Here is a 14,141-nt window from a genome sequence, read left to right as displayed (position 1 = left end):
TCTTGACAGCCTCCCAGCCTTGACTCTCTAAGAAGACAAAGAAAAACTCCCAAAAAACCCTTGTAGGGAAAAAAATGGAAGAAACCTTGGGAAAGGCAGTTCAAAGAGAGACCCCTTTCCAGGTAGGTTGGGTGTGCAGGGGGTGTCAAAGAGAAGGGGGGAAAATACAATAAAATACACAGAACAGAACACAAATAATCCTCAATACAATGTAATAGTGCTATAGAAATATTACAAGTGCACAGGAGTAATCGATAGTAGATGATATCACATAATATGATTTGGATTGTTTAGAGTCCTATAGACCTCGGCCATCAAGCTGCCTCCACCTATTGGCCATTCCACAGCTGAGTCAGGGCTGGGCCAGCCAATTCAATGAAAGGACCCCTCTACCCGACGATTCCTGCAATCCTCCATCAGAGGTGACTTTACCTTAGGCAGGCAAAACAACTTGGCAGCAGGGCAGTGGTACCAAGTGCCACATTTGAGTACCGAGAAGAGAAACAGAATTAGGTGAGGATTAGTAACAAATTATAACGATCATATTACTTATGTTCTAGTGCTAATGACTAACAACAGAGACACAGTATGCACAGTTAATCAGCAACTCTAGTCAGGATATGCTAAACTGAAGTAGTGAGTCTTCAGCCAGGATTTGAAAGCTGAGACCGATGGGGCATCTCTTATAGCAGCAGGCTGACCATTCCACAGTTTAGGGGCCCTGCAACTAAAAGCTCAACCTCCCACTCTTATTTTATTAATCCTTGGAATCATAAGCAGACCAGCATTTTAAGATCTTAATGTGCATTCTGGTTTGTAAGTCATGATAAGTTCAGATGAGTAAGCCGGACCTTGGCCATTTAGGGCTTTATATGTTAAGAGGAATATTTTGAAACCTGCCCTAAACTTAACTGGGCACCAGTGTAATGATTTAAAAGCTGGAGTTATGTGTTCGTATTTTCCTCTTCTTTGTAATAATTCTTGCAGCCGCATTTTGGATTAACTGGAAGCTGTATAAAGAACAGTTTATAGTAGAGCTCCTTGTTTTTCTTCTGTAAGTAATGCTGCTTATGACCAAGTTAGTATATCTGGGATTGTACATATTTCAGATAAGAGTAGAACTACTGGAGGTTGCTTCAGAAAAAATGAAGACACTTACTGTAATTAATTTTGCGGATGAGTAAAGAAACCAGAAACTCTGTCAGTAAGAAGCTGAAAGAGCAGTTCAAAGACTGAAATGGTTTACAGATGGCACCAGGCAAACATGAGCTGTAAGCATATTGAGCGGTAATGTATCAGCTAGTCTCCAGCTAAGTGATTCAAGTAGACGGCTGTTGCTCAGTGCTTGTCACTATAGAAAACAAACCCGACATAAGTATAAATTTCAAGTTGTGTACTTTTAAAAGTGAAGACAAGGAAAAACTTGAGAGGCCTTCTTCACATGTGCAATGTCTCCATATGTGCTCTACTCGCTACCACGGGAGTTTCTTTGTTTTTCACAGTTTGTCAGTGCATAGTGTTCAGAGGTCACTGCATTAAAACCTCAAGACAGTTGCTAGAAGGTACAAAGGTAACTTACTTACGGCTTATAAGAATAGGGCTTATAAAATGTCTGTGCTGTATTATATATGGTGCTCTGACCTTACGACCCCTCACTACTGTTTGGTAACTTATTGGTGGAACAACATTTGCCTGTATGTGTCACTCTCCCAGCAGACTCCTGGTAGTCTTTTAAACTGGCGCTAAGAACAGCTTGCGCTCAGTACTGTCCTGATTCAATATATACTCTTTAAATACATTTTCCTGCTAACATTTAGAAGGCGTTCTGTTTTGTTTTTTTTTACTATGGAGAATTTAACACTGGAGTTAATATCCCACTTTGAAGCATGTTTAACAAAGTTAAAAATAATATAGGTTATAAGACGACGCCATCTTTTTTTTCCCCATTTCAAAATAGGTGTGTGGCTTCGGAGGGTGCACAATGGTGAGACGATGCACACTCACTGAGCAAATTCTTAGGACCACCCAACTAATTCTGGATATGGCCTAATTTTGCTCTCAAAACAAGTCTGAATTCTTCAGAGCATGGATTCCACAAGATGGTGGAAACATTCCTTAGAGATTCTGGTCCATGTTAACATAATTACATCAAGCAATTTCTGAAGATTTTGTCATCTGCACATTCATGCTGGAAATCTCACATACTACCACATCCCAAAGGCGTTCTATTAGATTCAGATCTGGTGACTAGGAAGGCAACTGAAGAACACTGAACTCATTGTCATGCGCATGAAGTCAGCTGGAGATAGCTTTTGCTTTGTGATGTGGTGCTAGAGGTAGATGTTAGAAGGTGAGTAAGTTGAGGCCATGAAGGGACGCACTTGGTCAGCAACAATATTGAAATAGGCCGTGGCATTCAAGTGATGATTGGTTGGTATTAATTGGTCCAAAGTGTGCAATAAAACATTCTCCACTATAACACCACCACTAGCCTGGACACAAGGCAGGTTGGATGTATGGATTCATGCTGTTGACACCAAATTCTCACCCTCAGCCGAAACTGAGACTCATCAGGCTAGGCTATATTTTTCCATTCTTCAGCTGTCTAGTTTTGGTGATCCTGTGCCAACTGCAGCCTTACCTTTCTGTTCTTGTCTGATAGAAGTGAACCCCAACATGGTCTTCTGCTTTTGTACGTTCAATGTGTTGTGCATTTTGAGACGTTTTTTTGCTCACCACAGTCATACAGACGGTTTATCTGAGTTTCTGTCAGTTCAAGGCACACTAGCCATTCTCCTCTGACCTCTCTCATCAACAAGGCATTTCCATCTGCAGAACTACTGCTCACTGGATGTTTTTTTGCTTTTCAGACCATTCAGAGTTACTGTAACTCTATAGAGACTGTTGTGGGTGAAACTCCCAGACATCAGCAGTTACAGAAATCCTCAACACCAGCCTGTGAAGATACCAACAATCATGCCATGGTCACAATCACTGAGATGACATTTTTTCCGTATCCAGTTGTTTGATGTGACTATTAGCTGAAGCTCCTGACCTATATCCGCATGATTTTCTGCATTGTACTACTGCCTCATGATTGACTGATTAGAGAATTTTAATCCCATTTGAACACACTTCATGTTCATGCACTGCTCTGGTTTTTCCAGAGGTATTCATTTAACAATATTTTAGCAAACAATGCATGTGTTTTACACATTGTGAGCATATATATGACTGAATCACTGACATGTAGATTATACAACATGGGTAAAGTGAGATTTATTTTCATGAATGTTTTAACATTGTTGGCATTTGTCCAGCAATGGTCCACATAGACCCTGTCATGCATGCGCCTCTATGAATCACCCTCTGGGCTCATATGAGGTAGGTGCTACCACCGCAGATCAATAGGGGGAACTCAAGCTAACCTTTTCCTCTTTCATTTCCTCTGCAGTACAGTGAAGGCACCTAATGAGAGCAACTGACTCTGCTCCCTTCCGGTTCCCCACCCATAAAGTGCACAGCTACTGGAAGGAGGTATTCAGTTTGGAACAAATAGCACCACAAAACAGCGCTCCTTCCACCCCGACCAGAACCCGACATTTACTTAACCTGACGGCTTTCTTGTTTTGTCTGTTTTTGAACCTTGTATTGGCAGGTATTTCTTTGTTATTTTGTGGACAGACGCCACAACACCTTTTCTGTCAGAAACTGTGTGTTCTCCATTCTCCATGAAAACACGAGATTAAACATTTCTGTGGGTCACGACTACCAAAAACACATGCATTAAGTAACTATTGTTTTTGTGTGGAGTTTTTCTTTAAGTCCTGTCCCGACCGGACAGCACGTGTTCTAATCAGTCATGTTTATGTTTAATCTGTCACTGTCATTCTAAGATGTTCCAAATTGTTCTTAATCACCTGTTGCAATTAAAAAGTGTTTTTGATGACTTCCCATTGTCTGCATGAAGGTGTCTAGTGCTGCTCCATTTTGAATGTAAAAATACAAGAACTGTTCATGGTGTCAAATTGCTTGCAATTTACACTTTTTTGTGGATATTTCAACTTGTAGAGCTCCTATAAAAGATTTGATACTTTTCTATTATCGTGACGCAAATCATATTATCGTGACACACCCAAAGGGGACATTAACATTAGGGGCCTATAGGTAACAATGCTCCAGCCCCACTATCGTTAAGGTTAGTATTTGTGGTTGCGGTAGGCCTGTCTAATAATTTAAAACAGTGGGAGTGGCGGCCCCACCGATTTGTGTCATGATAATAGAAAAGTACCAAAGATTTTTTTAAATATCTACAGATCAGATTTAATATAATTATCCCAATTAAAATGAATCCCAGGACACAAGGGTTCTTGGCATATTCTCTGTAACTGTGTTTTGATAAAAAATAATTACCTTAATTATTTATTATCTAGCAGAGGCTATTTGCGTTAGGAAGAATCACTGGCAAAGTTCCCTTACCTATCGTTAGAAATCTCCTGGTACTTTTTCTTTTTCTTTCTGGAAATCTTTCTTTCTAAATCTGATTCTTTTGGAGTTGTCAGTGGCGACGATCAATGGATCATCTGGCTCTTATGTTGATAAATGGATGGATATGATATAGCTGCTCCGAGTACAGATGCATCCTGGTCCTGCCCACTTCCCTAATCTTCAGCTCTTCTTCCCTATAATGGGGTTGATGCTGTGCTGTTCCCTCACTTGCTGGGCCTCATGGTTTCCTTTATTCTTCTGATGTTACTGTTAATTTTAATGTAGCACGGGTTTTAGTTTATTGTAATTTCCATTCGAATGGCTTATATTCCCCCTGAAATACAATGAAAATGTGATATGTGTCTAGTCACACTTATAGGTAATCTAATCTAGACACTGTTAAAATATCTGACTATGCCACTCAGTTTTATTAAGAGACTGGGAACACACAATGAAAGACACAACAGTAATTTCAGGAAAAGCAACAGTAACTTCTATTACCCAAGACAATATAAAGTACATTAAAAATCTAACAATATCAGGAAAGAAATTCCTTTTTTTTAAAAGGAAAGCACACAGTCCACAGTCTAAAAGTCCATTTAAAACAAGAATTGGAGGATACAACCTTTAGTGGTGCAGAGTCCAGTTTGCGCACTGTGTTACCCCGACAATTAATCGTCCAACTGTCCATGGATGCACTCTGTTCACCAGATGCTCGTTTCCCAACAGAAGTCTTTTCAAATTGTTGAATCCCTGTCAGCGTCTCTTCGTTGTTCTTTCTATTCCACCCTGGGCTCCTTGTGTTGCTGTGACCTAGACACTCCTTACTTCTCGTCCATCAGCTTCGCTCGGTCCTGTCATGCAGCTTCCCTCTCTCGCTGGACACACAACCGGCGTCTTCTTGTGGAGCTGTCTCCCCTCCTCCCTGGAGGTAAGTGTTGCCAGCCTTGTGTCATACCAGCCACATACCCTAGTCTGCCAGTGAGCCTCTGTGCTCTGTGTGAGTGTCTTGGCAGCATTCTCAGAGGACTGTCCCTCACCCCTGCCTTCTCCTGCCCAGAAGTTTAAATCTCCTTCAGTCCCTGCCTAGATCAACAGGACAATGGATGAAACAAAAGCACATCCAAATTTTCAGGGATTAACAAATAATATAAACACAGGTTAACAAAAAGTATTGTTACCAACTATCACTGAGTACACATATGCTGATTAGAAACCAATATTCTCAGACATGTTCATTTCCAAGTCAGGTAAATACAAACATTTTCCAAGGAAAGAGCAGTTCTGCTATCACAATTTTGTATTGTTTGTACGTTTAAGCAGTTAAAACCTCAAAGCGGTGATTCTTTTACAAGACAGCAAATACCGATATCCTGTAGACAGCCATCACAATAATCAGTAACAGGATTAGCCAGGAAATTTGCCTTTTAACTTCTCACCCCAGTCCCAACAATGGTGCCTATTGCCTCTTCATCTACTGTGTTTTAAATGTAATATTTACATGTTCCTTTGCCTAAGAGAGAAATGGAACCACCCAGTGTACAACAAATGTCCCCCTCTGACACAAATACTTTAAATACTTGATCACAAAAAAGAAACATTTGTGAAACAAGGTATTGTAGTCTCAAAAACATCAGATTTATAGGCTGATGTTTCCAGAGCTGTCTGGTTAGACATATTGTTAGATATTCTGTTTACTGTGGCTGGTAAGCCCTCTACAACGGTAACCATATTATTAAATTGACTGATGTCACCACTATGGCTGACCTCATTAGCAAAACACAAAATGTCTGTATATATCGAAAGGAAATTAAACATCTGATAAACTGGTGCCAACAGTGTAGCATTGCTCTGAATGTAAAACATGAATTGTTTTTGACAATTAACAGAAGTGGTTAATAGTTTTAAGCTCCTGGTGTTTATCCGTCTGATGAGCTTGTTTGGAATGTTGTTTGTTTATTCATTCATTTTCTGAATATGCTTCCTCAAGTAAATGGCTCAGTGCCTACTGTATCTCAGCATTACGATATACTGTATAAAGCAGGACAGCCACCAACCCATCACAGGGTAGACTCACTAACAGAGCCCAATTTAAAGCAGGACTTTTGACCAAAAAATGAGGGGGAGAGGCAGATCTTCAGTTCAACAGCTCACACCCATTTGAACATGCGTAATATTTGAGCATTACCCTAAATTTCCAGAAGTGTTTATTTAATAATAATTTATCAAAAGATGTGAACGTTTTTTGATGTTGTGAGCACAGGACTAGACAACTAGCATATGGATTATTATTATGGATTATATGGAGATTTTTTCATGAATGTTTTAATATAGTTTGCTGATTTTCAGTGTTGGACCCCCCAACTGGCCTCAATTAAAGTCCATTGTATCATAACCTTTGTGAACTTCACAGACCTGAACTAAGGCCAACCGAAGCCCTAAGCACAGCCCAACAGTGGCTCCCCCTCTACCCTTTCATTGCTTAACAGACAAGACATTAAGATGCAATAAGTGCTGAAGTTGAAATATGAGATTAAAACTTAACTCATCTATGTGAAAAATCAGTAAACGAAATAATAAAATGAAGAGTTTTAGGGTCTGCTACACAAATCAACTGATGAATTCGATGCTAGTTTTAATACTCAATGAAAGTGAAACGCTTACACCATGAGGCAGAAAGTAAAGTGATATGTGATGATACCTTCTAACCAAACTTTTAAACTTTAGTTACTCACCAGGCCATTGAAAATGTTTCTTTTTAACAATCATGAATAAAGTCAAACACATCATATAAGCACAATTACAAAAAAACTGCAGTGCGGTAGAGAAAGAGTTAAGGCACGAAAGCCAGGAGAGAAATCTCAGTGATGTCCCATTTCCCATGGTACCCTAAGCATGTGCTTATTTTGCTTAATGGCGCATCCATGACTAGATCTTCATTTTCCATGAAAAAAGGATGTTAAAGATTTTTCTTAGCCATCCGTACAGACTGTTATGATTTGAGCACACTCATAATGAAAATCTAGTGAGGCCTCCTTGGCCTGCCCAGAAAAGGCTTCACCTAAGACAGCCCTATCCCAGTACTCTACTAGCTGGATTTGGCCTACATGGGCCTGAAAATGATTTTAGCTTAAAAAATTCAAGATATCTTTAATGTTCTGAAAAATGTCCAAAATACACTTAGATGCTGTTCTAGGAAAGGGATCTATAAAATCCCTGGCTAGGAAAGACAAGACCAAAGTAAATCTTTATCAATAATGATACTTATTTTAAAGTACAAAAATAAGTGTAAAAAAGCAAAAGATGAACAATGAGGCCAAAAGGATTTGCCTAAAAGGCTAGCCAGAGGAAACAAGTCCTAAAATGAAATAATCAAATCTGAGAACATAAATAAATACATCCAAAAATTAGTAAAATTTCAAATTCCCACAAATGTATTCTAGTGACTTCAATCAATGAACCGCTAAATCACCTGCTTCCCAGCTTCAAACATATAGGATGAGGGCGGTCCTTCAGTGGTGACATCAGGGTGACTCCGCCTCTTGGGAGGTTTCACTTACAAAACACAAGGAACAAAGGAGCACTGGCATGATTTTGTTGTGTGTTGCTTATTTACAATGTTCTTGTTTTGTTTTGCAGTGTATTCCATTTTGGGTCCTTAAATGCTACCATTTTGATTCACTTTGTTAGGCCCACTTCCTGTGTTTGTAGGGCTGTAGACTCTGAGGTAATGACCTGTGATCACCGGAATAAAAGAACAGCTTTGAGCTCATTTACTTATCATGTCTGCAGATGCCAGAACCTTTTAAAAACAAAAGAATAATCAACCATGTTCGTTATCTCTTCGTGTGTTACTTTTGGCTTTGACCCTTTTCGTTCTTTCAACTTCAATTCCTGGTTCTCGTTTTGAGCTTCACTTTCATTTTCTTATCAGCCTTTTTGTGTATTTTCTTTTGTTTTCTTATTTGAATCTGCTGGTCTGGCTCTAAAACTGATCTGTCAGTGTATGAAGTTGAGTCAAATGAAAACCTTAAAATTGAGATAGAATTACATTGTCATGTAAATTGACAACATCATTAGCAATGATGTTAGGAGCATCAATTAGGTGGAAGCACGGTGCAGATGAGCTAGATGACATCATACTAGCAGTATAAAGATGGCAACCCCACTGGAAACATGCACCAAAGAGGAGCAACATTCTGTGATCTGCTTTTTGAGCAGTGAAGAGGTGAAGCCTACTGAAATTCATCAGCAAATAAAGGTTCAATGTGGTGATGGATATCTGTCACTCGAGTAATGCTCAGTTCACTCCATAATGACCGTGCAATGGTTGCCACCATCGAGGACCTGCACTTCGAGTGTTTTCCATATCCGCCATACTTGTCAGGCCTTGCACTCTGTGATTAACACGTCTGTGGACCATTCAAAGAGAAGATGGACGGAAAGACTTTCAGGTCAGACGAAGACGTGCAGTAGATGGTGCCTTAGTGGCTGCACACGCGACCAAAGGAATCCATGCACTTTGTTAGCACTGGAGGACTTGTATCAAACATCATGGAGATTATGTAGAAAAATGATCCAGTTGTATGATACCTTTGCTGCAGTAACAAAAAATGCATTAATACAATAACATCAGAAAAATAATGCTTTACAGTAAAGAAAGAAGACACTGAACAGGAAAATAAACATAAGCCCTGGAACACACCCTGGTATAACACAGCATGGGGTAAGTAATAGATAGCAAAAATGATCATTTTGGAGGGGGGGTTCTTTTTACACAGACCCAAATCAGTCAGATGCTGTGAACATTCATTTCAGATGGCGGTGTAGACTCTATACTAAATCACACTACCGCGTGCATTCATAAATTTCTCTAGAACAATGACTAGCAAAAAGTCAAAACTTTATTGAAACAAATTATTTATTTACATAAAAGATAAATGAGAAGGAAGGCAAAATACTAAATGAATAAACAATAATCAGAACCCTGCTGCCTAACTTAGCAAGTGTAATGGTTTGCCCATTTTCCCAGTGTAACCTCAGTGTAACAAATACCAGAAGCTTTCCTCCCAAATGTCTTAGATAGATAGATAGATAGATAGATAGATAGATAGATAGATAGATAGATAGATAGATAGATAGATAGATAGATAGATAGATAGATAGATACTTTATTAATCCCAAGGGGAAATTCAAGGGGGTCTTTTAGTATTCTGTCTCTAACCCTGGGGTTACTTCTGGACATACACCAGAATAACGTCCAAGTTCATGCATGCCATTTGATTGTCGTGAGACAATCTCTCCCGAACTTCCTCTGGTAGCGCCTGGTATCCCTAATATTCCTGAGCCACAGTACAGAGTTAAAGAGTCAGGAACCTTCATTCATTCATTTTCCACCGCTTATCTGAGACCGGCCCACAGGGGAAACAGTAAGGCCCATATGTCCCTTCCCCAAGTCATATTTGCCAACTCATACTGTGGGGGGTCCCAAGGTGTTTCCAGCCCATCTGGGGAATATAATCCTTCCAGAATGCCCTAGGTCTTCCCTGAGGTCTCCTCCCAGTTAGTTGTGTCCGTAAAACCTCCACAAGGAGGCATCAGTATCAGATGCCCAAACTACCTGAATTCAGTCCTCTTGATGCAAAAGGTCCATGGCTCTACTCCAAGCCTCTCCCAGATGTGTACGCTTCTCACCCGATCTCTAAGTGAGAGCCAAGCCACCCTGTGGAGAAAGCTCATTTCAGCTGCTTTTATCCATAGTCTCGTTCTTTCTGTCTTTACCCAAAGCTCATAACCATAGGTGAGGTTTGAGACATAGACTTACTGGTAAATCGAGTGCTTTGCTTTTTGCCTTAGCCCCTTCTTCACCATTACTAGGAACATATAGTGGCAATAAATACTGCTTACCCATAAAAAACAGGGAGCCCTACTGGTTCTATATGTGTTGTTCCATATTATACAGCATCCACACACTGAGGGTCGAGCAACATGAGAAAAGAGCACTAACAGCTGTCCAAAGTGCAGCCATTACATATACACAAGAATGAGCATTAGCGCAAAACTGGATGATTAATGAAGTCAACTGACTCTCCCCGAATTATTCTTCAGCCAAAGAAACCCATATACGGTTTGGGCCCCATCACGTGACATTTTAGATACATATGCAAAGTTACAGTATCAGTGCTTGATTTTGAAACAAATTAGAAATTGATTGCAATAGATCTGCACATACAAATCCATAAAATGAAAAAAAAAAAACCTGTTAAGTATCAGGCAAATAACCCACATTAGATCAGAGCCTGGGGAATGTGTTAATAAATTGATCCTGGAAATGGGAAGTAAGAAAGATCCATAGTGGATAGTGTGACCACTAGGGGGCACTCCAGCTCCCCCAAACAACTGACACCAAGGCACAGACACGAGTATAAAATAAACAAGAGGATTTATTTTTGGAAATTGCTTCCCTAAAGACTTTCCCACCACAGACACAGCCACAAAGCAGCACACAAAAATAAAGTAGTCTGCAACAGTCTGTTGTTTCTTTCTCTCTTTCTGTCTTTTCTGTTTCTGCCTCCTCCACTCCTTCACTCGAGCTTTGTCTTTCTTCCTCCCAACTCTGACTTATTGATGTGAGGCAGGCGGCTCCTTTTATCCAATCCCCTGGAGTGCTTCTGGTGATATGACGCTGCAGCTCCGAAGCACTTCCAGGTAAGGTTGGAACCCTGCAGCTCCCCCTGTCGGCCCCCACAGGAATCAACAAGACTATCCCCGGGACTACAATACCCGGTGTGCCTTGTGGGCACCCATGCAGGAATCTAGGACTGAGCTTGCTGCCAACTAGCGTCCTGGGGTAAACAAAGCCCTGCGTAAGCTGTCTCCCTCTGTCCTTCTACCTTGAGGGCATCCTCCCAGCCATTACTCACAATAGAGAAAACGTAATTATTTATTTGGCCTCCAAATCTCTTTAAATAGATAGATAGAAATGTACAGACACACACACTATAGTCTGAACACATCAGAATGACTAAAAATTACGAATATCTGGCTTGGCAGTTACAGTCAATGACATTATTTAGGTGTATTGCTGTTGGTATCAAGGACCCCCCAGTAGCGTTTCTTGGCACACTTTTACTGAACGATTCTTTGGCTGAAAGTCCTCAGTGTTAATGTGTCAGAGAGCGGATGTGCAGCATTGGTCATAATGGCACTCAGTTTGACTAGAGTGGACTAGAGAACGCTAACTCAGAAGCAGCATTTATTGTGTTGGGAGACTTTAACAGAGCAAACATGAAGAAAGTTCTCCCTAAATACTATCAGCACATCTCTCCCCCCACAAGAGGTGATCAAACACTGGATCATTGTTACACCTTATTCAAGGACTCCTACAAATCCCTCCCTCGACCAGCTTTTGGAAAAGCAGACCATTGCTCTATATTGCTGCTGCCTGCATATAAACAAATACTTAAACAGGAAAAAACGGTTTACAGGGACATCTAAAAATGGGACAGTGAAGCTGAGGGGGTCTTACAGGACTGCTTTGAAACAACTGATTGGCAGATATTTGAGGATGCAGCTGATGGCAACATCAATGAATTCACAGACTCTGTCACAGGTTATATCAGCAAGTGCATTGACGATGTTGTCACTAAAACCTCCATTTGCATATATCCTAACCAGAAACCCTGGGTAAATAGGGAGATTCGGGCTAAGCTCAAGGCGCGGACCTCTGCCTTTGGCTCAGGGGACTCTGGTGCATACAAAGCAGCCAGATACGACCTCCGGAGGTCCATCAAGAAGGCCAAACAGGACTACAGGGACAAAGTGGAGTCAAGTTACCACAGCTTTGACACCAAGCGCCTGTGGAATGGACTGTGCTGCATCACTGACTATAAAAAGAAAAACACAGTCAGTGTTCAGCCCACTGCATGTCTTGCAGACAAGCTCAACATTTTCTATGCTCATTTTGATGCAGCCAACAAAGAACAGATGCTATATCCTCAAGGGGTCAGTGTGTCTGTCACTCTGATCCTTGAAACGTCTGACGTGAGAAGGTCCTTCAAAAGGGTCAATCCTCGCAAAGCTCCGGGACCAGATGGCATCCCAGGCTGTGCCCTCAGGGAAGCATGTGCTGACCAGCTAGCAGGTGTGTTCACCAACATCTTCAATCTCTCCCTGAGGCAGTCAGTGGTCCCCACTTCCTTCAAGGCATCCACCATCATTCCTTTCCCAAAGAAACCGGTGGTCTCCTGTCTGAATGACTATCACCTGGTTGCACTGACATCGGTCATTATGAAGTGCTTCGAGCAACTGGTCAAAGGTTACATCTGATCCTCCCTCCCCGACACGCTGGATCCTCTCCAATTTGCTTACAGAGCAAACAGATCTACAGAGGATGCCATTGCGCTAACAATAAACACTGCCCTCACCCACCTGGAAAGAGGAAATACATATGTAAGAATTCTGTTCATAGATTACAGCTCGGCATTCAACACCATCATCCCCTCAAAACTTGTCTTGAAGCTTGACGACCTTGGGTTGGGGATGACCATCTGCAGATGGATTTTCTCTTTCCTCACAAACAGGCCCCAGGTGGTGAGCGTTGGCAAACACATGTCCTCATCACTCATTTTAAACACAGGAGCGCTGCAGGGCTGTGTGCTTAGCCCCCTCTTGTATTCCTTGTTCACCCACGACTGTGTTGCAAAACACGGCACAAGCAACATCATCAAGTTTGCAGACGACACAACCAGCATTGGCCTTATCACTGACAACAATGAGACGGCCTACAGAGAGGAGGTGCTGGCATTGAGTAATTGGTGCCTGGATAACAACTTGTCTCTTAACGTCAGCAGAACCAAGGAGATGATCGAGGACTATCGGAAACAGCAAGGCAGAGAACACCAGCCCATCTACATCAGCGGCGTAGAAGTTGAAAGGGTTAACAGCTTCAAGATCCTCGGAGTAAACATCACCGAAGATCTCTCGTGGACCCTTCACATAGACACTGTGGTTAAGAAAGCTCGCCAGCGGCTCTACTTCCTGAGGAGGCTGAGGAAGTTTGGCATGAATGCCAACATCACCTCAAACTTTTACAGGAGTGTGGTCGAGAGTCTGCTGAAGGGCTGCATTACCGTCTGGTATGGGAGCTGCTCTGCCAGCAGCTGAAATCACTACAGAGAGTGGTGAATGCAGCAGAGAACATCACGGGCAAGAGTCTTCCTGCCATTGAAGACATTTACCTCCATCGGTGCTTGCATAAGACAAGCAGCATCATAAAGGACCACAGCACGCCAGCTGTTCTCCTTGTGACCGTCTGGCAGATGATACAGGAGTCTGGCTGCTCAGACTACAAGACTTAAGAACAGTTTTTACCACCAGGCCATTCGACTCCTCAACAGCAACACCTGAACACTTACATACACTTACATTACACCTACATTGCATTACATCTACATTGCACTACTCACACACAAACTGTACCTGCACACACTCGGAATACTGACTGGAACATGCATCTGCACTTTATGGAATATGCATCTGTACTCATAAAACATTATCTGTGCAATAACTGTCATTTGTACTTGCTGCTCATTCAACTCATATTGCTCTATAACTTCTTTTAAAACGTACATATTTGATTTTATATGGCTTGT

The sequence above is a fragment of the Erpetoichthys calabaricus genome, chromosome 9, assembly GCF_900747795.2.
Source record: "Erpetoichthys calabaricus chromosome 9, fErpCal1.3, whole genome shotgun sequence".
Taxonomy (NCBI): domain Eukaryota; kingdom Metazoa; phylum Chordata; class Cladistia; order Polypteriformes; family Polypteridae; genus Erpetoichthys; species Erpetoichthys calabaricus.
This window is presented reverse-complemented; position numbering follows the sequence as displayed.